Source organism: Molothrus ater, chromosome 4 (genome assembly GCF_012460135.2).
Source record: "Molothrus ater isolate BHLD 08-10-18 breed brown headed cowbird chromosome 4, BPBGC_Mater_1.1, whole genome shotgun sequence".
Lineage (NCBI taxonomy): Eukaryota > Metazoa > Chordata > Aves > Passeriformes > Icteridae > Molothrus > Molothrus ater.
In genome coordinates, this window is record NC_050481.2 from 3,030,949 (window position 1) to 3,057,116 (window position 26,168).

Below are 26,168 nucleotides of genomic sequence, written 5' to 3' on the forward strand. Positions count from 1 at the left end.
ATGAATACAGAAGTGCAGTGCCCAAGAAAAAAATATGCAAATTTAAACTCAGGAATTTTCCACAGTATTCATCAGTATATTGCCTTAAGTCCCTCTCAGATAAGACTTTCAGGGAATTTATGTAGTCTCTGGTTCTCCTTGCATTTCCTTGATTATAAACAGCTAAACTTAATGACTTGTAGCTCTGGACAGCCTGTTCAAAGACAAATCTCTTTCTACAGAAAATGTTGGGGTTTTTTTTCTTAAGCATTTACAACACAGTTCCTAACCAAAAATCTCACAGCTTACTTGAAACAAATGGTTTTCTAATAGATGCTGTGTTAGAACTCAGATACAGCAAAATTCCTTCTTTCCTCCCTTCCTAAAGGATTTCGGCAGCTTTTTCCACCTCCACACCCCTGTTTATTTTATAATTAAATGGGAAAGATCTGCTTACCTATTAAACAGCTATTTTGTAGCCTGGCATGCAGCATAGCAGAGGTTGCTTAGCAGATTTCTGTCCTTCCTGTTCTCTGATGGCTAAAAAATAACTTAACCAGCCTTGCTAAGTAGTGTAGGAATCCTGCAAAAAAGGATGTGATCAAATGAATACCTTTCAGGGACCATTTGCCACCAAATTTATTTTATAATTCATCCACTCTCTTATACCAGGACTTACACCATCCTGTAAGGTACAGCTGTACTTCCAATGCACTGCTTAAATGTTAATGGAATGAAATTGCTCCCATCCATATTTTAACAGGCTTAAGTACTCAGCTCTCTCACTTCTGTAAAAAAAAAAAAACCTCAAGAGAAGCCTACTAGAGAAATACCAATGAATTTAACTCTGAACAAATTATATAGGGTTGGATCAACTTTTAGGGTTGGAGGTGAGGTTTGTGTGTTTTTGGCGTTGTTTTTTTTTTTGATGTGGATTTCAATACATTGTCATGTTATGATAAATTTCTTACTTTAGTTCCTAACAATTACAGTACATTTTGAAAACCTCTATTTTTGAGAACTGCATGTGCTGTGGGCTACAAGTTTTTCTCACCCTCCAAAGCCACTGTTATATATGAAGCATCTATTCTTTAGCTTCCAGTTGATTTAATTTAACTAGATTATTTCAGATAAACAATGGTGTAATGCATGTAACATTTTGACACAAATTGTTCATGTTGGGCTTCTAGAGAGAAAAGAATTGAGAGACTTAGGGATGTTGAAGACCCTATATGCTTATAAATAAATATGCAATATAAAAATCTGAAGCAGCTAAACTCAATCAAAACTTGTGTAAAACCCTCAATAGCATCAAGCCTCTCAACACCATCAAGCACAAGCAAGTGTGATCTCAGCAGTAAATAACAGGTATTACGAAGGACTTGACAGAAGATTTACTGCTCAAAACAAAACCAAACTTGCAGTAATTCTAAAGCTTCTTAGTTTTGTCATCTCCAAAAGGAAACTACACTGTACTCTCCAAAAACCCCAAACAAACAAGCCTACAGTCCAGAAGAGGACAACAAAGCAGGTGAAAGGGCTGGAAGGAATGCTCTATGAAGAGCAACTGAGTAGGTTCCTCTAGGCTGGAGAAAAAAAAGTCTAACAGGAGACCTCATTCCTTCCTGCTGCTTCCTGAGAAGAAGAGAACACTGAGAGGGAAATACTGAGTTGTTGCAGGCTGAACTGCTGCTAATAAAGCCCAGGCTAAGGAAGCAAAAAGGATCTTTGCATAATATCCACAGATGTTTAATTCAGCCATGCGGTGAGATGTTCAGGGTGCCAGACACCTTCATGGGGAGTCTCCAGGTTTCTCCCTCCCGAGGGGCCAGGGGTCAGCCTGGTCTTGGGGCAGTACAAAGATGAGGGCCATTCAAGGAATAGGGAGGAAGTGGCTGAGGGACATAGGAGCAGGGGAAGGAGCCAATGGGGTCTTAACAGCTTTGTGAGGGAAGATTCTTGTTTCCCACCAACCTAGGGGATGTCCCCCAGGGTCTCCACACTGAGTTCTTCTCTCTGGTACCCACTGAAAGGAAACAAGAGTTCTAAGCTGTGCCAGGGAAGGTTAGACTGGACGTTAGGAAGCATTCCTTTGGTGCCTTGTGAAGGCTGACCTAGAACAGAGGCTAGAGAGAGTTAAAGAATAAAGTAGGGATTTATTAAAAGGCCTCAGTGGATCCACCTCGGGCAGCACAGGAGCCCAGCCAGGGCTGCACCCCAGGTGAACCCAAAATGGACAGGTCACAGGGTCTCACACTTTTATAAGTTCTGGTCCCTTTGCATATTGGAGTTAATTGTCCAGTTACAGCTTTAGCTTATGAAGTCCCATCCTTCATGTTTTGCTCTCTTCAGTCCATGTTGTTTATGCTCTTGGGCCTGAGATTTGGATCAGTTGCCCTTGGTCCCCAGCTAGAGAAGGAATTGTTTTGTCTACCTACTCTGTGAAGAGAGCTCACCAGCCCCTCATATGGAGCTCAGACCCACACACTAAAGCAGTACAGAATCTGAAAAATATAAAAGCTAAAACTTGAGGCATCACCTTTAGTGAGGATGATCAGACACTGGAAGAGGATCCCTAGAGAGGTGATCGATCCTCAAGCCTACCAATGCTCAAGAAGCATTTGGACAACATGCCCTTAACAACATGTTTCAACTTCTATGCAGCCCTGAAATGGACAGTCAGTTGAACTGGATCTTCAATCTCTCAATCTTTAGTTGTTCATTAAACTAATGCATCGATAGAACAGAACAGAATATTTCTGTTCTATCGATGCATTAGTTTAATGAACAACTAAAGATTGCAGTCTATGATTTTGCTAAGCAACAAACATGACACTAGAGGTGAGGGTGGGCCAGGGAATTCTTTTTTTGATCTTGCAATTTTCTGAACCATCTTATTTCATCAGTTTGGTTCGATTTCTCATGGTCCTTATTTTCTCATGAGCTAAGCCAAGTATTCTCCTGACTCAGTGGGAATGGAATACAAACAATTAGCTGTCCGCATGGACGAGGGCCATTTGAGAAGTGGTTTTGAACCACTGCCATTGCATGCAAGAAAATACAACACAAAATGGACATGCTCTGCTTCTGCAAGAAGAGTCACTTGACATTGTGTCAGATATGGAGAAGTAGTTTCAGAGGAAGTTTCAATTAAATAGATTAGGTGATTATGGTCTGTGAAACAAGGGATGAGCCAAGAGCCTCAGAAATTTGCATCTAGAAGAAAGAAAATTATACAAAACTTCCATTCAATTTAGATGGTATATAACCAGAAACAACAGCAATAAGTGGTCACCTGGACAAAACAACTCAGAACGTGAAAGAAAGAGGAGTAAAGATTTTATAAAATCAAGTTGCTACCCAAATGAGACAACAGCCCACTCAACCTTCCTCTATAACAGTCTAGTGTGTTTTAAACCCTGTATAGCACAAGGAAAAACAAAATAATGGAGATTGTGCTGACATAAAGCTCAGATAATCTGTGTTCTTTGGGCATACATAATTGCTGCTGAAGCTGATGAAGAGTGTAACAAAGAGATGAAAACATTCCAATAGCCATGATAACAACAAAAAAAAATAATGCTTCATACAGTCAAGACAAGAAAATATATAAAGGATTTTTAGACATAGTATTCAACTGAATTACTTGCTCAGTTCTTTATGGAATTACTTCTTTTATTCAGTACCAAAAACCTATTTCTCTCTGAGGTCCAAAGAATGCATATTATATATATATATATATATATATATATATATAGCAAGGAACAAATAATAAAGGATATATATTAATAAAAAAAAATTGTTAGGGTATTGGTTTTTATTGGGTTAGAAATATATCTCGAAATACTGAAGAAGTCGCTTCTAAGAAGAGCCTGATTAACACATAAACATATGGACATAAATCATTAAAAATATGCCAAAGACACGATATGCTTGAAGAAAAACACCAACTTCAAGTAGTCTCAGCCCATAAAATCAGAGAAGAAAAAAATCTTTAAATTATAATGTATTACTTCGGAATATTTTCCCATAAGGAACTGTGGAATACATTTTGCAGAAGTTTTGTCCTTATTTAGTTATTTTGTTCCACAGAAGAAGGAATAACTTTTCACACAGAAGCCCATATCATGAACTTTGCTGCAATTTAAGGACTGACCTGGTGCTTACATTTAAACAAACGTACCCCCTTGTCTAAGAGTTTTAAATCCAAATATTTCTGTCTACTTGTCTACAGAGAGACAATGAGCTCCTTAGAGTTTTGGAGTCATTGAGAGACTCTTTGATGATGAGTACTTTGAAAATAAAGAGAGCAAAATTTACATTTACAGTGTTGTTTCCTCAAGACAAACACACTCCTCCACAGGCAACTTGAAGCACTTTAATTGTCGACCTCAGTTCAGCTGCTCTAAAGTCACAGAGCTGAAAGGGGGAAAATAGGCAGCATTTCTTGAGATTCTGACAAATTTTCACCTGGATGTTTGGGTCAGACTTCAAAAGGCACTTAGCTATCTAATTCCCATTACTTTCAAAGTGAGGAAAACATATAAACAACTTTCATAGTCTGGACTTGTACGTATACCAGGAAACCAGGGGTTTCTTGCTTTGTACTTTTTAAACAAGTTTTACTTCTAAACAAGTTTCACAGTCTATTTCCAAAATTTTCAGTTAAAAAGCATTTAGATTTTGCACTTTTTGCTCTAAGGTGTTTAAGGCAACCAAAAACCCTTTTTTTCCCCTCCTCAGCTGCAGAGGGCAAAGAAAAATTAGAGACATCCAAGGTTGTTATAAGTACCTTGACTAATGATAAATGAGAAAAGATGAAAAATATTTATCACAGATTTAAAAACCTATATTAAAATCACAGATAAATTAAATAAACAATAAGGTACAAAAAGAGCAGGTGGCATACCAAAACACTTTCAATTTTGTATATAGTACACTAATGGGCTACATATACTATATTTAATAATTTCTGCTTCTAATTGCAATGGCACATTCCTCAAGGCTGTTTCTGAATTAGAACTGAATGTCCTAAAGACACGCATGGCAAGATTTCCCGGTGAAACCTGGAACATCTCAGACTTCACTCTAAATGACGTAGAACAATCTTTTTTTTTTCTTTATATATTTGAACTTCTTGCTACTCAATTTTTATTGATAAAATCATTTCCTCCTACGTCAGCCAATAATCCAGCAGAGTGTACTAAATATGCATCAGTGACCCTGAAGATGTTGTCCTTGTCTTCCTCTGTGAGACAGACGATATTGAATCTCTCAAATACAGGTAAAAAGCCTAAATTCCCAGCATCAGCTTTCCAGCTCATAGGCAACAGATTTAGATATTCTTCTAGTTTTTATCCAAATAATGTTTTGTTTTTTAACAAATAGCATTCATGTACAACTCAAAGGGAAAAATACCTGCATCTAATAGAAAACATTCTATAAATATTGAAATAGCACATTTAAAAGGAAATCTCAAAGCCTGATTTTAACAGTTTCACTTACCTCTAATGATGTCTGTTACCTTCTGCTAACTATTAAAACTTTTTTTTTTGTTGCTCACTCTAACCCAGAATATTTAAAAGATAAAATTTTATTATTATCTATCATGGAAATACTGTACTCTTTTAGGCACTATCCACCACCAAAAGCATTTTAAACTACAAGTCTATTTTCTCAAAGAAATATTTCAAATATTTCTGAAAATAAAAAGTATAGCAAAATCAGGAAAACCTTCCACAATACTAATTTTCCACATGAACTAATCTTTTCATAACCTTTTCTCTGAAACCAAACTAAAATTAATTCAAAATTCTAAGGAAAATGAACAAGAAATCACTTAGCAAAACTGAAAGTAGAGGTTTACAGAAGCACAGCAATTCATTTCTTAACATGTGCTAGAATAAGAGAGCATTGGTGTTACTAGAATCCTAGGCACAGCCTACACAGGGCTTACAAACTCCATTTTCTGGACTTGATCCTATTCTCCAGACATATTTCAGTAATCTTTTATAGCTCTATTTTCTGCTTTGATTAAAGGGGCCATAACACAGCTTTACAGGACCAGCTATGGGATCTGGAGCAGATTGTTGGCTTTCTTCTCCTCTTAAGTCTGCACAGTGAGACAGAGTTGTGATCCTGCCTTGGCAAACTGGCAAAGACATTTCTGACCAAAATTATGAACTTACTCCATTTGTCTATCTTACTGGTTTTATAATTTATAATTTTCAGAACTTAATAGACAGCCAAACATCTGTAGGAGTGTAAATGGGCTTGTCCCTATCTAGAGATGTATGATATTGTTATCTGCATGGTGTGCACAGAAACTGTGCACACCATGCAGAAACTGCAATTAAAACTGCAGAAAACAAATAGAACGTATATGACTTCAGTTTTTACACTTATGTTACAACAGATGAGCTGTATCCACAGCCCTAGGTATAGTATACAAAGAAATATATGCTCAGCAGAAATACTTAGATATGTTCTGGCTGTAAAAGCACATTTTTCAACAACACATCTTCAGGCATTCATCAGTGCCATTCCCCACATGAACATTTAACTTAGCCTTATATCTGTCTACATAGCTTCAAAACACAGTTAACCCAATTGTCACAGCACATGTCACAGTTGGGACAGCCACAAGACACAGAATATCACCACACAGTTTTAGAAAGCTTCAAGCATTCTCCCATCCACAGTAACACCTTTCCTCATCAGAAGGCTTCTGGTGTCTGCCCACACAGAGTAACACCCCACCACTTCAGAAGGCTGCAAACATCTGCCCTTCTTGTCCTTCAGCCCAGCCTTTGATCCCCTCCTGTTGATGCCCTGCACCTGTGTGCCCTCTGCTCCCTTTGGTGCTTGCTCAGTGCCCCTGGGCACTCCTTCCCTTCAATGCTGCTCACCTGTTCTGCACAGCTGTAGCCAATGAGGGGTGAGGCTTGGCCACAGCCCCACCCCAATTCCCACAAACTGTGTGCCTACCACTGCTCTGCCAAAATCCTGCCATCTTCCCATATCACTTTGCTCCTTGTGCTCTCAGGATTTTTCTTTTCAATACCCTTTTACCACACTTCTTTTGGCCTTTAGGAAGCCCTTCAGTCATAAAGAATTCAAAAGTTTTGTGACTTTTAACAAAGCAAAAATTTGGCCCTGGAACATTTGCACACAAAAGGATCTGTTCTACAGCATTATGGATTAAAAGTTTTCTTATAACTCCCATCTACTGTCCAAACCAAGATGCATCATCTTATTTGCCACCTACTATCTTTCTGGAATCCAGTATTGTAACCATGAACACACATGGGGAAAGGCCTAAACTCCAGTGTTACCCCAATTACTTGTGGTTATTAATCATAGATTAGCTTTTGAGCTTCAGCATTGCCCAGAGCTACAAACAAGTTGTCCTGGTTTGAAAGAGTTTAAAGAGGTAGGAACTCTGAAATGGGTAACCTCCCCTTGATTCCAACCAATCCCTTTCTACCAATAAGGAACAAGTGAATAGATACATGCGATAAGATATAATTGGAAAAAAAAAACAAAACCAAAAACAAACAAACAAACAAAAACAAACAACCAAAAAACCCCAGGAACAGCAAAAAACTGAGCTGGGAATAAGAAAACATTGAAAACTAAAAATACCCCATAGGCAAATGCAGTGATCCTCAGGAGTTTTTGACACATATTAAATTGTTAAAAAAATAACAAAAGATTGACCAAAACATTGTTTCCAATTTTTGGAATTATGTCAGATGCAAAGAGCACTGAACTCAAAGCTTCTTTTTAACCCAAGGGCTCTGAATTAGAGTATAAGTAAAAACCTGCTTTGACTTCAGTTTCATGTTCTTTTGTACATTTAAGCTAATCAACAACCACAATTCTTTGATAATGACAGTTAGGAATGACTGATTTTTAGGAAACATCTGTGTCCCTTCCTAAACATACCACAGAGCTACTTTTCAACTTGGTCTAACTGGACAATTTTTTGAGAAAATTCAGCGATACAGGCCCAACATCGAATTCCCTTAACACGAGAGGCCTACAAATAAGCAAAGGCCTCAGACTTGACAAGTTCCACTGGGTTTTATGGGGGGACCAATCATCACTGATGACCTGTACTAAGACCTAGGCCTACTCAACCCATCCATCTGCTGATGGACCTGTTCCCATTTCTGCTCTTCCACTACAGCCGTGCCTGACATGGACAGAGTCCCTGCCAGCGCCCACAAGGACACCTTCCCTAAGGGAGGGGAATGGAGCCCGCAGAGATTCCTGATTGTGACACCAGAGGGACTGGAGTGACATCACCACCCAGGCCTGAGGTACATAGGTTGTGGTGCATCAACACACCTTGCAGTTGAGGAGTGGATCGCTGAGAAGGAGCTTGCCCAAGGCTACTGAGCCAGTTTTGGTGCCTCTGAGGCAGTTCATAGGCGTCTCTCTTGACTCAAGGAAGCATCAGAACATCTTGTCAGGAGGATAAAGGCCTGCAGTGCTGCGGCACACACCCAACAGGCATTCCTCCATACCCACCATGGTGCAGCAGAGAGCTGCTGAGAAGCGTCCTCCTGGGAAGGAGCGAGGTGAGAGCCAAGTCTCCCTCCCCACAGCTGCCCATGGCTGGCAGAGGGGCAGCAGCCAAGAGCAGCAGAAAGGGGAAGCAGGAGCTCTGCAGAATCAGCCCAGAGTGGAGGCCCTCCTCTGACGGGCCAGGCTGGGCTGTGGCCTCTGGCACTTCCAGGCCCTTAAGGCAACCCAGCAGGGCCTTGGGGACAATGCTGCAGGGACATTTCCCGAGTCCTGTGAGGTGCTCACACCACCTCCCCTCTCTCTCTCTCTCTCTCCCCAATGCACTCTGTGTCACCGGGCAGAGGCAGACGCAAAGAGAAGCGGCCGCATCTCCGTACAGCCCAGGCTGGAGCAGCCCCACCGCCGCTCATGGAGACAGCGGGCCCAAGACTCGGGCAGCCAGATGGGAAAACCCATCTGGCTCAACCGTGTGCCCCTGCTGCGTGCTGCGATCAGCCGCCCCAGCCCCAGCACCCTAAGGAGGTGCCAAGGCTGTCCCAGGCCATGGGGCTGTCCCGGGCCATGGGGCTGTCCCGGGCCATGGGGCTGGTCAGCAGCAGCAGCCGCGGCCGCAGCTTCCCCTGCCAAAAGCGGGCCCTGAAGCGCGGCCGCCCACAGGGAGCCAGAGAGCCGCAGGCACCCGAGAGCCCGCTGGCAAAGCGCCGCAGGATGGAGCATGTGGCAGCCCAGAGCGCTGGGACCAGCAGCCAGGTGGCAGTGCAGCTGTTCCAGGACACTCCGCCACCCAGGAGCCGAGCAGCTCTGTACATGCCACCCTGGATCTTGCCCCGCTCCCAGGCGGGGCCGATTCGTACCAGGCAGATCTGGCAGCAGCAGCGGCGAGAGATGAAGCCCTACAGTCGGCCCGAAAACCAGAGCAGGACCAGACAAGCACCAACCCCTGGTGCTCACCCCCGTCACCCCTAAAAATAAAGTTTTCTGTTTCTTTCAACTGGGAGATTCCACATTCCTTTTTCCAGTCATCTGCAGCTGATGTCCACACAGGGCCCTCAGCTCAGTGGGACACTCCAGCACGTGTGTGCCCTCAAACACCCAACCCGTCCCACGGCAACACCCAGTGTCATGATGTCCCATGGCCTGGAGATACCGGCCCTGCTTCTGCCAGGGGAAAAACAGAACGCTGCAAAAGGGCCAAGGAGATTTTGCAAGCATTCCTGGCTCAGGCGGCCTCAAGCGGGAGGGCACAGCTCTACCTGCTGCAGGTGCCCAGGAGGGAAAATCATGGATGCATCAGGATTATTCTTCTCCCAACACAGCCCAGGCACATTTCAATCTACCACTGCTGCCACTGAGGTTGCACCTACCAGCCTGGAGAGTAACTGGGCTAGTACAACTCATGCTGAGAAGGCAAAACTAAGCCCAGCCCCTCCTCAGTAAAAATACACAGCATCTGAAAAAAAATAGGCAGCACCCTCCTGTCCTCTGCAAATGGGACAAAAAGTTTAAAAAGTATAAAAAAATTAAACAGGTTTTGGAGAAGATACAGGTCAGACTGTGTGAGGCTGGAAAAGACTGTACAAGTTCTCAGAGGAAAATTAGTAGGAAATCCCTTCTTTCTGCTATTAAAATCTCAGGCTGTTGCCATCAGACACTCAAGCCACAAGAAAAGTGCTTCAGCACCAGCATCCAACTGAGCACCTGCTTGATGCACCTCAGTGGAAAGACATCACTTTGCAAGCAGAATTCCTCCTCTGAGTTACACACAACATATTTTTTCCAACTGGAAGTGCCACTGGGTTTTGTTACCCAGCATTTAATATTAAATTGTGTAAGTATTTGAAATGAAAAGGGAATGAAAACTCGCAGTATTTAAAGAAAATTGGCTGCAAAACTCCAATATTTGCACCATTCTAAAAAGGGAACCAAGGTACCACAAGTCCTAAATGACTCATCACTAGAGCTCTCTCAAACAAGGAATAAAGCCTAAGAGGTAAATGAACAGATAGATTTGAATTTTATTGGGCATTAACACAGCTTGACAAAGGATTAGGTTGTTTGCAAGACACCTTTACTTTGATTCAGAGATTAGTTTGGGTTTTCCTTCAAATTCCAGAGAGCTGGCAACAGATCTCTGGGTGGTGTCCACAGGCCAGGGCAGTCAGGGCAAGGCAAGGGCCAACAGCTCATGGGAAGCAGCAGAAAAAAGCACCATGGAATGGGCTGAAGGTGGGATGGGAACAGGATGGAGGGACCTCTGCTCCCACCTGAGCTGGCCTGTGGGTGGAACTGTGATGAATAAACACCCACTTGAACCCAAAGGGAATTCTGCACTCCTATCTGGGCTCCCCAGCATAAGAACATGGACCCACTGGAGTGACTCCAGAGAAGGGTCACAGCAATGATCCAAGGGCTGGATCTTCTGCTATGGAGATGGGCTGAGAGACCTGGGCTTGTTCAGCCTGGAGAAGAGAAGGCTCCAGGGAGACATCAAAGCACCTCTCAGTGCCTAAAGGGCACCAACGTTCTCAAACCCTGCCATGGTTACCCACCCCAATCCTGGAATGTTCCACTGCCTCAGAAACTGGACATGGCTGCCTTGTCACAGCACATGTCACAGCTGAGACAGCCACAACACACAGAGTTCCACCACACAATTTCAGAAGGTTTGAAGCATTTTCCAATCCACAGGAACACCTTTCCTCATCAGAAGGCTTCTGGTGTCTGCCCACACAGAGTAACACCACAGCACTTCAGAAGGCTGCAAGGATCTGCCCTTCTTGTCCTTCAGCCCAGCCTTTGATCCCCTCCTGTTGATGCCCTGCACCTGTGTGCCCTCTGCTCCCTTTGGTGCTTGCTCAGTGCCCCTGGGCACTCCTTACCTTCAATGCTGCTCACACCTGCAGCCCATTGGGGATGAGGCTCAGTCCCACTCCCAATTACCACAAACTGTGTACCTAAAATTCCCCTTTTTTCTTTTCTATGTCTACTATTTCTCTGAAGGGCCCTTGCAGAAGAAATAGCAAACATGGTACAAGTATCTCTTCTGTAGGTTCCACTAACTCTGGAATGCATCCATGCACAGAACCTGATTCAGTCTCTAAACTTACATATCATCAAAATCTTTATATTTATAGAATACTGACAATATCAATAGCAGCAGACAAGAATAAGCCAAAGGCCAAACACCAGGGCACCAACAAAATAAACAGCTATACAGTATCCCACACAAGATCCAGGAGTAAAAGTCAGGGAGAGCCCCTGCTTGGTTTGACACCTCACTTGAACTTGAAACCTCTTGAAATGCAGAAAACTCACCTCAGAACAACCCATTTATGTGAATCTCAGTTTCCTACATTAATTTTCCAATTTAATTACCTTTATTTCCCAAGATAAAAAATTTCTACTGTATGGAAATTTAACCATACTTTAACTGAATCAATAAAGGATTAAAGAAATATGTCATTGCCAGTAGGAATAAGCTGAAGTTTTATTAATGCATTTTTCCAGATCTGCAAGTTCTATGTCATTAGTCCATGTTGTCTCACATTGTGGCTGTAATTTCCAGCTGCACAACCTAAGCTAGTGATGACTTTGAATGGCTAAAACTAAATGACTAAAGAATTCTTTAACTAATAAAACTGACACTAATAAAATTACTTTAATTAGAACAAAGAAAAACATGTCTTAAATGATCTAAAGTACTACTAATTTATTACTATCAGCATCTCAGTCCAAGGAAATAAATTAATAATAAAAGCCATGAGTGTTCCAAGAACCCTGTAAGTTTAAACTGTAAACATTTCACTATTTATATTGTTGTTTTATTTTGCAGTAATGATCTTGAATAAAATCTAAAACTTCAATCTATGACAACTAAAAGTATAATTGAATGGGAATTAATTTAGATGAGTAAAACTCCTTCATTGTAATTTTTAAAGTTCCACCTTGCTTTGTAACTGCTATAGGATTAAGCAGAAGAAACATACCTTTTTTTCTGTGGGACTAACCTGAAAAAATAACAATACATTATGTTGCATTAGTTTTAATTCAGGCTCTTTGCATTAATGCATTCATAAACAAAAGGTAAACAGAAAAGTAACACAGTGAAGAATGGCTTATAGGGAGAGGCCAGGGTGATGAGTGTGGCATTCACATTCTCTGGAAAAATCCCTTCACCCAGGATTTTTCTCCTGGGAAGCTGAGAGGCCTCCGAGAAAAGGAAAACAATTCTTATCTCATTTGCTTCTCGTGTGTTTTGCTCATGTGGAATGTGTTTGGAGATTGTTTCATTGGACTCTGCTGGGAGTTATTTTCACTCATTGGCCAATCAGTGCCAAGCTGTGTCAGGACTCTGCAAAGAGTCACGAGTTTTCATTATTATCTTTTTAGCATTCAGTAAGTATCTTCTCTGTATTCTTTAGTATAGTATAGCATTCTTTAATATAATATAGTATAATAAAGTAATAAATTACCCTTCTGAGAACATAGAGTCAGATGCATCATTCCCTCCTTCATCAGGGGTGTGCCTTGCAAATACAATAGATGAGAAGGAAGAGTCCGGTAGATTTATTTTCAGGAGCTAATATTTTTTATATAAAACACCCGAGATCCTTATAGAACAGTACCTTTCAAGAAAAATAAACTCATGATACCTTTTAATGTTGAAAAACATTTCACAATTTCAGCTGAGGTGGCTGAGCCCTGTGGTCTTACCCTCTCTGTTGTTTGGGTAAACCACTGTGGAATCAATTACTCCTTACAAACTTCATTCAAAAATCTTTATGTTAGCTGTGACAAGTTCCTTGTTTCTCCCTACACTCAACAGCTTCTGCTTCACCGTGCTGGGAGAGCAGGCAGCTCAGCACAGCCTTCACCAAGCTCCCATTTCAAAAACGCCTCGAGTAGCATGACTCACACTCCTGCTGTTTCTCCCTGGGATCTCCTCCAGTGACACCAAGAAACCCAAACTCAAGAGGGATTTTTGGAATGAGAACTCATTCTCCACCACATGGCAAGCAACTACACTAAAAGATGTGTGCTAGACAGATGCTGATCCAAAGGGCAAGCAAGCTAACAGCAGTCAAGTGGCTGAATGGTAAATACTTATAGCCTAGGAAACAACTACCTTCAAAATGGATTTTTTCCAGAAGTGGGGAGGAGGAAGGGGGAAAGACACATACACAAATCCTAAATATTAAATATATTTGCATAGGAGTCATGAGAGAAATGAAACAAAACAGAATGTTTAAAACAACTTGACAGGATTTTGTCTGTAAAATCAGAATGGAAAGAGTGCCACTTCATTTCTGAACTCATTTGATCCTATCCTGCCTTCAGCTGGGGCAAATTTCTTCTTGGTAGCTGTGACAGTTCTCTGTTTTGGATTCAGAATGAGAATGTGTTCGTATCACACCAACGTTTTGGGGTCTATGCTAAGTTGTGTTTATCCTAAGTCAATGAATTTTTCTTTCCTTGTGCCATGCTCTGCTACTGAGGAGGTGTGCAAAAAGAAAACCAGGAACAAAACCAAAAAAGTGTGAGGGAGCATGGCTGGGACAGGTGACCTGAGCTGGCCAACAGGGTATTCCACACCATAAAGCACCATGGCATTTACACAAACTGGGGCTGTTACCTGGAAGACAGGCCAGTCTGGGCTGGGGAAGTGAGGTTTGGCACCAATTAACAGGCAGTGAGTGATTGCATTGTGACTGATTTGTTTGGGGTTTTTTCCTATTATTATTATTATTATTATCATTATTATCATATTTTACTTCATTTTCAATTATAAAACTGGTCTTGTCTCAACATATAAGTTTTACTTCACTTCTCCTCCCACTTCCACTGGGGTGGGGGGGAAGAAAGGAGGAGTTGAGTGAGCATCTGTGTGGTGTTTCATCTCCAGCTGGGTTTAAAACCATGACAGGCACTTATCACCACTCACAAGAAATGATGATAGGCAGTCATAGCCACACTATACATTATTGCTATTGGCATATCACAGTGACACTACATCAGTTCAGACATCTGATTTATCCTCCTTATCATGCCCTTGATAACCTTTAAAAGTTTTATTAAGCTGTTAAAAAAATATTAGAGAAATATGAATTTACAACAAAAATTTTCCTGCATGTTTACATTTAATTCACATTTCTAACAGCTGCATTGTAAAAGTACCTGATTTTTAACTAAGTTGCAGTGGAGATCAGGTAAAAATTTTATATACTCTGTATAAGTTTATTTCCCCACCTGATTTTTTCCATTCTGCCTCCCTGTAGACAGCATGCCTTTGCATCAACAGCAAAAACTTTCCTTTGCACTTTCTTATAAAAAGTTCTCACTTAAACAAGTCTGAAATTTGTGTAAAGACTGGCACTAGCTCTGGCTCTGGCACTGCCACTTGGCTGTGAGCTCAAGCCTCGGACTCAGAATCCTTCTGCTCTCAGAAAATCTGCTGCTCTTTACTCCAAAGAAACCATTTTCTCCAGCTAATCTTGACAGAAATCACAGGAGCACTAAAAGCACTCAGCAGCATTAACCTAAGGAATGCACAGAGCTCTTTCATGAGTATAAGGTTGCGTGAACACTTCTGAGCTGTGAAACGTGGAATTATCAGGGCTCATCTACCTGTCTGTAACATCTGGCAAGTTGTTGTACTGTATCCCCACTACAGGAAGTGTTGCAAGTAAAGGTCAGAACACCAGAGGGACTGGACACTGTAAAAGAGGCAGTGAAATGAAAATTTAGTAAATCCAGAACACAGTCTGTGTGATCAAACCATAGTAGTTTACAGCATCTGAAATCTCGTATGATGATGATGAAGGTGAAAAGATGCCAGCTCCCTCACTCATGGCTTGAGCAAACCCCCTTAGGAATTATGGCATGGGATTGTCACCCTCCCTCAGGCAAATCTGTCAGTGCTCTGCAAGGCTGAATGGACACACAGTGCACTGCATTCAGCAGTCAATCAAAAATTTCTCATGAAGCCATAATGAAGAAATCTTCTGATTTCAGAAAATTAGCATTTCCAAGGGAAAACTTAATAATGCCTTAAAAAAATTGATTCAACTGCAGAGAACGAATGGGAAAAGCAGTGAACTGCAAGAAGCAATGAGAATTACTAGTTTCCATTCTGTCAGCACAGCAGAGGTGACTGAATTACAATACACATTAGCAAGATAGGGGAAATTCTAACTCAGTCAATATAGATTTTAGATATATCCAGACAGATAGATACATACAGCACACAGTTTATTTCCTTCTCTCTTCCTCTGTGTACACATATTTTTCAGAGATAAACCTGAAGGTTTTTTTATACAGTACGAGATTTCAGATGCTGTAAACTACTATGGAGAACTCACCTCACATAAAAGATGGTTTCATGCTTCATGCAAATTCTTTTCATGTCTGAGGCACACATTTTCACATTTTATCCTCTTGGAGTTTTTAGTACTTACAGATCAGCCATGAATGCAGAAAACATGGAAACAGGCTCTTTTGAATCGGTCCTGTGAGCAGAAAAACTTCCTTGTGATTTGGGAGAATCAAAGGTGTGGTCTTTCCTCCCAAAATACTTTCTGCATATTTATCAATTAATTAAAAACTCCATAATTTTTATGTTTTAGACCCTCTGAAAGAGGAAACAGAATTAGTACACTAATCCAATCACTAAATCTTCTCTCCACATTTAGTCCAGTTCAAAAAACAGAAAAGGAAACAAGGATAGGAGTGGATATCCTCATAAACAATCTTCCCTTCACATTTGTCTTGTCAGACAAGACAAATACATGTAACAAGGATTATATAGGGAGGGATCTCATCAACGTGTACAAATATCTGAAGGCAGTGTGCCAAGGAGACAGTCAGACACCTTTGGTTGTTCCCATTGACAAGACAAGGCAATGGCCATGAAGTGAAATAGAATAGGTTGCTTCTGAACATCAGGAAGCACTCTTTTTCTTTTCTATGAGCATGAATGAGCACTGGCACAGGTTGCCCAGAAAAGGTGTAGAGACTCCATCCATGCAGATATTCAAAGACCACAAAGAAATGGTCCTGGGCAATTATCTCAGGGTGACCCTGCTTGAGCAGGGGAGTGGGATCAGATGAGGTCCCTTGTAACCTCAGCCATCCTTTGATTCTGTATCAATCACAAAATCCTTCATGCATGCATCTCAAAGTATCAGAGGAACTGGTTCATAGGTGAAAGCAAATGAAAGAAAGGCCTTCCTCTGAAACACCACTGAATGCACAAACATTCACATCTTTAATCGCTAATAAAATCCAATTGCTTGTACAATGTGACTTGGACAATTAGGTAGAGCCTTTGCTGACAGTGTGCATCAATCAAACATTTTTTTAAATGGTTAATCAAACACTATATACAGCTGGCTATTAATTTTCAAAAGGTTTCTTAAATCACGTCTTATTGCCCTGTTTGTAGTCCTTCAAAAGTCACTGAGTGGTGAGCAGTTAATTCCCACAGCAGCATCATACACAAACACCCTAATGCAGGATCTCTGGGTTAGTTTAGCCTGTAAAGGAGGTTCATGTGTCATTTACAGGCCCTTCATAATGTTTATTACACCTAAGAGCTCTAGCCATCCTTGGAATCCTGCATTAATGTTTGTGAGAATATTTAATGGCCATTTTTGCTATGAAAATGCTCAGGAGACAAATTGAAAGATCATTAAAACCACAAAATAATTTCTAAATACTTATAGAGAAAAGCTCAGGGAAACTTCAAAAAACAGGTAGATTACCAATTCTGATGTTTTGTCAAATACAGGTGACAGGGAGGGTCATCAGGCAACACACTTCAAACATTCATGTTCCAAGTATATACTTTTATATATATATATATATATATATACACACATAATAAAATTTTATAGATATATATAGAACATAGCAGAATATACTCAAGCAAATGTTTATCTCTACATTCAGTCTAGGAGTCAACTTGGTTATGTTTTAAATATAAAGCTATAAAAATATTTTTTTCTAAATATTGTTTTTTATGTACTAGTGTATTTTTTTGTGCTGCCCTCCTGAGTTTGGACTTGAGTTTGGCCACACTGAAGCAGCACAGGTGGCCTATGGTATAATCAAGTCATCAATTTATAAGACCTGCCCATAGAGAATTTTTCTGAAATAACTATATATATTTTAAAAATATAATCGCTAAAACTGTAAGTTTAATTTTTTTAAGACCTAAAGTTATATATAATTTTAGGTTATAATATATTTTATTTACATCTATAAATTTATAAAAATATATATCAATATTAATCCACTGGTACATTAAGCTGCAGAATTTCTCCCTATGTACCATCAGCTATGCAGTACCAGCTGTACTCTGAACTCATAGCAGGGCTGAGAAACCTCCTCTCAGCACTAAAAAAGGCAAATTAGAGTTTAACTGATTGAAAGACCCAAATCTTCAGGGCCATTTGTATGACTTAGTGGTGCACAGCTGGAATTTAGGATTTGCTCAAAGATGTACAAAAAGGGTTGATTGGCAAATTTAATAATTTATATTTGGCTTTGTGTATGCAAATGATTCATTCCTTGTTTTAGCCAGGAATATGGGGGCGTTTTTTTTTTTTTAATAAAAAATAAAGATTTGTTGAAACCTATAATTTATTAAAGCTATTAAAAATTAGTAAAAATTTACTAAAAACCAGAAACATTTCATTTTTAGTTGAAACCTAGAATTTTTTTGTTAAATATCCTATTAAATTAAATTTGTAGCAACAGAAAGAAAAACTTTAATCATAAATGCAGAATACCTTAATTCTACTCTAACATAATTCACAGTCTATTTATGCTATATCAAATCTCTGTATGACATGCTAACTTAATTTGTTTGCCCCATATTTCAGGTGAGATCTCCAACCCTGTGGTATTTGGGGGCTGGGTTTTGTTTGGTTTTGTTTCAAAACTCCAGCGGTGTCTCCTGCAGGAGCTGCTTCAGGGCTTCACTTTCCAGATGGAATGTTTTTTTAAAGGCAGTTTGGATACTAAAAAATGAAATTACTCTTTTCTATTTCTATTAGCAAGTCCCTCAAAAAATAACAAAAACCCCAACCAATCAAACAAAACAAAAACCTCAAAGAACTAAAAAAGCTTCTAACAATTTTTATTGCAAGGCTGATATTCCCACACCACCTTAAAATTTTACTATTTAATACAAATATTTTTCATTATTTTTCCCTCTCCAAAATCAGCACTATTACAGGTATTTCTGAGCCCTTCACTTTCTTACAGCTGAGGCCTGACCAGCCTCAAATACAGTATCATAACTCTTACACATTACTTTAATTAATACATTTCAGAATGACTTCTGGCTTTCCTGGAACAGCAACATATTGCAGACTTGGACTGCAGTGTGCTGTTATTTTTTCAGCAGCACTGTTGCATACCTAATTATTCCCTATATTATCACTTGCATTTATCTTCATTGATTTTCTTCATCACAAAATTTTTATTTTACCACAGTGACTTTGAATTTCCAGCATGGATTCCAAGTACTTGACAGCCCTTGCCCTAGAACTGCCCCTTAAGTTTCAGCTTTTCTATCACAGAAGGGAGTAAAAAAACCAAACTAGGATTCAGCCCATAATGAAAACCCTTCCAATGGACAATAAATAAACTTTCATTTAAGCATAGCGGGCATTTAATTCTGATTAACTTCTGAAATGTATAGAGGTCAGTGGAAAAAAACCTCTATGAAATCAAAATGTATTGCAGCTGCTGCTTGTCATCCACCCAACAGCCCATGAAAAATATATATATCTATTTAACATGAGTTCTTCTTGAATACCCACATTGGATGTATCTTAAATCCTTACTAATGCCCACATTAGATGGATACCAGAATGTTAAGATCCACTTATTGAGAGATAGCTCTGCTCCAATTAAGGTGCATGAGAGGACACACAATGAAGTCAATAGTATGGATTTTATTTTAACAATAAAATGTGAGGTGGAGAGATGGAAAGAAATACAAAAGAGAGGAGACTCAGAGAGAGAGCGGTTAAGCAGAAGGTAGTCACCAGAATGTATTACTGATAATGAACAATTTCTGGGCCACAAGGAAAGCCAACTCAGTTTACCCAGGCTTCTTGGTGGTTGGGGTTCCTGAAGTGGTTCAAAACTTTTCACCATGTATACATTTTTGTTGCAGAGAAATTAATCCTCATTGGCTACACCAGTTGTCTTACTTTGTTGGTTAAATTATTCCCTTGCTTCTAATGCTAATTAGTCGTCAAGCTCAGTCTCTTCTTTTGGGTGAATGGTTTTCTTGAGCTGTGGGCAGTGCTCATACTCTCCCACTGCCAGAATTACTTTTTACCTAATCCTAGCTGATTTCAGCAGAGCTGCTGAGTTGGCTTTTGTTGTGGCCCAGAAATTGTCCCCTTTTCCGTGATACATTCTTCTGGCCCAGCTTTGTTAACCTCCCCCTATGTCTGGGACAACAATAATCCCAACATTTATTTAATCTCAAACTCCAGTCATCTCCTGGCAGAGTCCTTCTGTTTTGTCCTAAACAGTGTTTGAGACAGTCACCTGTCATTCTTAAATGTTTGTAAAAGCATTTATGTAAATTACACACCTGTAGCCCACTTTTTATTGTGAATAACTAAACAAAAACTTTCTGTAATCAAATATTTGGGTTCCTTTCACATTTTGCAGCTTGTCTTTACTTTTTCTGATTCTCCCCTTTTAAGAGAAATTAAATAAACCTAATTTCAAGTGTTTTGATTGAGAAGTCTGCATTTTATCTTATAAGTTTATGCTATTCCTTTGCACTTTTGCAGCACAGGTAGACACCAAACCTCAAAATTGCATCCAGTTGGATCCAAGCCAATTCAAATTATCTACACCTGACTTCAAAACTCCTATCTTCAAAAATCAATATTCATAGCACTGTGATAAGGTTTCTGAGTAGATAGCATCGATGAAAACTAGTCACATTAAAAACACAAAAAAGTTCTGAAGGCTTGAAACAGTATGCAAATATAAAGAACATCTAAATGCAAAACAAAATCAGAGGCAGCCTTTAATGAATACATCCCTTAATGTTACACAATAATTTCAAAGTATCTTTTGTTTAGGCTAGATAGTCTAAAAAGATTTTATTTCTTCAACTGCTGTAATTTAATTTTATGGAAAATTATCTCCAAAGGCAGCACCCATAAAAAATTTTAGCATACCAAAAGTTTTAGATAATCCAAATAAACCAGCACTTATTTAAATATAGTTCAACTTCATGACATCCAGGACTATGTGAGGTTTTTTTGTGTATTTCCTGAGTGGGAGAGAGTGGCATGGGGGGCCAAAGACCAGCAGAGCTGAGCTGTGACTCACAATAAAGTTGATCCCTGTTTTCCCAGTCGCTTATCTTCAATAAATTTAAGTAAATTAAGCCTCCTCTGTGAGGAAGGTGACAGTCAACCAGCTATGAACAAACACAATGATTCCACTCTCACACAAAGAAAAACTTTTCTTATCCCTTTTAGTTCTCAGCCTGAGAGCTATAGTCAGTACCAAAGCCTGATCTGGTGGCAGCACAAAATTGACACTTTTGCTGTGGGAAATTGTTTCCCTCTCTTTTTGATTCATATAAATGGAATATATACTAGGATTTTTAATAAAGAAATAATTAGAAGGTTAATGGCAATGGAATAACTGCATAAAAACTTGGCTCTCTCTTTATAAATGCCACATAGATGAAAAATTAACAAAAAATTGTAACATCTACATTTTCCTCTTAATTTTTTCCAAAAGTTAAACATGGAAAAGAAACACAAAGCTGTGGTATTATCCCAGCTGAAATTCTATTTTTAGACACAAAGGTTTCAGAAAAGATATTCCACACAATTTTTCAGAGATACATCCCTAATTTGAACATTTCATTTGCTCTGATCATCATAATATCTACATGCTTAATCCACTGCTCAGAACACCAGGTTGGTTTCTGAAAGTCAAACAGTAACAAAGCCTACAAAGTGAATGCCTTCAAATCCCCTGCCACTTAAAATCAATAAACTGACCGATTTTGAAGATGAGCTGTTTTATTACACAGTAATGAAATTTAGAATTTTGTCGACCAACATGTAGTGCTGAGCCCTAACAAGCTGTTAAGGACAAGGAGAGTGTCTATTAGAATTCCAACATTCATTACTGTTGGACTTTCCTGTCCTGGCACCCAGAATGTCACTCAACAAACTGAGAAGTTGCCTCTTCCTCGTCCCATGAAAAAGGTCTGCAGGTATCTTTCTGTTGCTGATGACAAAACATCAACAGATTCATTCTATCCCATGGGCAAAGAATAAAAATTAAGGTTTGCTTCCATTTGATGGAAGATAAATGTTTCTGTAGGAAAACTCTGAAGACAGACAGTCTAAAACTGCTTAAAATTTCACAACAAACCAACATCCCATCTGTGATGGGCATTCTGATGATGGTCTGGGAAACATTAGGTGATTCTTTCAATCTGGAAAATTTGTTTTCTGAAATTGTACCATTTACAGATCCATTTGTCTTTTATTTCTTCAATTGCTCATTTTATCTTGGCATACACTACCAGCAACTTAGGGCTTTGTTTTGAAGTTTGATGGCTACCTCCATGCATAGAATCACATTAAAACTTTTACTCAAGTTTCCATTTTCAGGTTTTTAATAGAGAAAAAGGAGAGAACACTTCATGTTCCTGTCTCCCACAACACTCAAGCTTTTCCCAAATTTAGTTGCTGCTGCTTGCTGCATTTGCTTTCTTTGCCTCATTAATTTCTGATATCTGCTGCATGGTTTATTACACAATAACATATGTTCTCTGATATCCCACTTCCTTCTGCAACCTTTTCAAGTACACTTAAAAAAAGAAAGCTATTTTGATTGTGGGTTACCACTGGAAGAATTACATTACATTTGGCAGGAGTGTGAATACTCACTCAAGGCCAAATGGTTTTTGTGCAACAGACTGAAATTGAGTCCCACCTGATTTGATTGTGCATTTGTAAAGGTTAGGTGTATTTTGATCACTCCATATGCCATATAGCTTTATAAGAAGTGTACTTTTCAGTTACTATTTCTGCATGTTCAAAGATTGCAGCAATTCTCTCAGCTATCCCAGTGCTTTCATTAAGTGTTTCTGATGCTCTATACTTCTACATACCAAATTTCAATCATGTACATGGAGGTTTGTGCATTTTTGAGTTTCTGTCTCAAAAAGCCTTTAAAAAGAGCTGTGAGAGACCCAGAGAGTTTAACAACAACATGAAATGTTCTGAGAAACAAACCTGTGTGTTATCACTTAGGAAGGCAAAAGTGAGACTGCAGGATGTGTTTGTGGGTTCAGCAGTCAAACCCTAAAATTGGAAGGGAAAATATTCAACATCACTAAATTTTATGCTTTTCCAGTGAAAAAGGGTTTTCTTCTTTTTACATCTTGAATAAATATGCCCCTAATTCACAAAAATACATATTCTTAAATAAACATGCACACACACAGACAAGACTTCACTGTAAGCACTTGTCAGAAAACTGAACCTTCAATTTCAGTAACTTCAATAACACACACACAAAAGATCCTTGGTTTTCTACCATCATGGAATAGAAAAGATGATAGTTACATAAACTTACTCTTGCCTGTGAGGGATTCCAGATAGTAAACAGAGTTTACAGCCCCCTCAACATACAGAGAGTACTCTCTTCTCACAGTCAATTTACAGTCTCTAAATGTTTGCTGTGCTGCCAGGGATTCTGCCCAAAATTTTATTCAGGGCTGAACACTTTTGAAATATTTGAATTTTATCTCAGGTTCATAATTTCTATTTTTTGCTATTGCTAGAAATGGTAAAATATTGCTCTTCTAAAAGATGAAATATATATTTTGTGCTAGACATGAAAAAAAACCCACTCATCCAAGCAAAATCCCTCTGCAAAAGAAGATCCTGAGGATTTTTAAGTACTGGTTTTGCACACTATTAATGCAGAAAAGATGGTTGTGAATTTTTTCACTATTTTTGACCATCCAAATAGTAAGAGACCATGGGCTTTTGCCTGATTCTTTCCTATGTGAAAGAGATTTTGAATTTTTAAAGTAGGTACAGAAAGCTTCACAGTGCTGCCCATTCCTCTCTTTAGATGCTCTGACTGAAACCAACAACAAACTAACTTTCTCCATAGCTAAGAATCACATTCAAACCTTAAAAACCTTCTCCAGGTAAAGTATTCTTCCCCTCTCTCATAGGGGAATTATGTCCATCCTCACACAAAGTTGAAGGCTGTTTAGCATGATATTCCAGATGAAAATGTTCTAAAGAAAATATGGGAGGAAAAAAAGAGAATCTATTAAGGACAAGAGATAACTCTATAGCATTTAAAAAGGGGAATGTGATGCATTTAATATTTTGCCATTTATAGTCTTTGCTCTTTTGATACTTTAGCTGAACATTTCGTGTGAGATGGTTCACACACCAAAAATATTTTTCTGATTAAAGAAGGAAAAAATAGCCAGAAATATTTCTCATAGTATGAATTTTAAGTTAAAACAGCCAAGCAGTAACCTTGTATGCAATTAATTCCCCAAAGTTACTCCCAAGTATACTGTGAGAGCATTCACCTTACAGTGACTGAAGGAACCAATGACACAACTTTTGACACCTTCAGTGCCTCAGGGCAGCCTTTGTTAGAAACCACTTCCTTGCTTCCCAGCAACATTTAAAAATAAATCACAGGGTGGATTCCTACTCATATATGTCTAAAAATCTAAAGGGAAAGTCAGGTAAGCTCTAAAATATATAAATATATACATGTGTGTGTGTGTAAAATACACCACTAAAATACTACACAGTCAAAGCACTAATATAGATGAAGGGCATTATTCAAGAAGTCTCACTATGTCTAAAAGTTTAATGATGGTAGTGCACATACTGCTGGGGCAATTCCCATCAATAGTATGGGATATATTTTCACTCTTCTAAAAGCTACTGCTTCACCAATTACATTCTCTCCTTCAGGAGTTTTAGTCAAAAGAATGAATAAAGTACTTGATGATTTAGGTTTTCACTCAAGAATCACATCTTAAAATCTGGTTAAAAGGAGGCATTTCACTCTAAAAATTTTGGGGATTTTTTGCACTAGAATCACATGTTCTCCTTAAACAAACACCATGCAGACAAATCCTCATTTAGTTCAGCATGAGTTGAATTAGTGTCTGCAAATCTTGTAAATTCTATTAACTTCACACACAACTTAAAACCCAGTTGAATTGCAGCTGAAATACTTAGTTTGAGTTTTTATTGCATGTCATTGTGCTGTCACATAAATTCTAATTCTGTAGTCCCTACTTTATAACACTCAAAGCTGAAGAACTCCTTGTCTTTCCCAAACCAATGCCAATCAGAAAAATCAGGACTGATCCATAACTTAAACACATTTATTACAAAAAGCAGCAGCAAACTGAATGCCCTTTTCCAATTACTTTCTAAGCAAAACTGTCTGTTACAGTAATGTTTTACTGCAAAGCATAGGATTATAGAATAAAACAGCAACAACAAAACTTAAAAATGCCTAACTACCTCATTAGGAAGTTCAATTTAAATGTATACAAAATAAGAAATAATAAAGAACTTTTTTGTCTTGATATCACCTCTATCTCCCCCTTGGAAATATTTTAGTTCACTCTGTTGCTGTTCTTTCTCAGACCTACACAGAAATACCTCTGTAGCCCAGTTAATATAACACCATAATTAGAGTAGCTATTCCATTCACTTCTTGCCATTGCTATGTCCATTATCTGAGGGAGATTTGGGTACAAGTATCACTAAAATATTGTTTGTTGTCAGCATGGGACAGCAGATAAGGACCTTCTGCTCTGTCTTGGGATCTGTTTGAATTTCTCCAAATATGACTTCTTAATACAGCCAATTTTTTTTCACTGATTTCCAGTTAAAGCCTGGGGGAAAAAACAGGTGGTATGCAATTTCCACTTTGGATACAAAGCTTTATAATGAGCAGATTGCTTAATCTGAATTTCCATTCCTTGACTTCAAAATGGCATTAAAACCCTGTGTCTTGGTTTAAGACAAAACAAGAGGTGGACACTGAAAAGAGTTATCTCCTCCTATAGTTTAACCCTTTCCACCAATAAGGAGAAACAAATAGGAGTAGATGTAAGTGATATAAGTAGATCTAAGGCCTCCACCTGTGCTGCCCCAGGTCTTCTGGTGACAGTGATAGAGAAAGGCAAAAGGCAAGAGAGAGAAAAAAAACCAACAGCAACAACACAAGAAAAACAAGCAAAAGAAAATAAAAAAAAAAAAACCACAAAAAAGCAGATCCTCTGCCTTAGAGCAAAAGCCCCAAGGCAAAGAGGCTGTGCTTGGTAAGTACCTGAGTTGTATTTAGGATGCACAGCCATGTCTCACATATGCATAAAGAAATCTCTGAGTAGCATAGAAGAAAATATTAGCTCAGGTGTCTGTGGGTTTATTTCCTACTTTTCAAGCATATCTTATAAACACATTTCTCTAAAGAAATAAAAACCATCCAGGTAAGCTGGTTAGTTTATCAGAGTCAAAGATTAAGACTGTAGAAACAGAAAGCCTCAGATAAACAGCACATGAATCCTCACTTTGTAATTCATATCC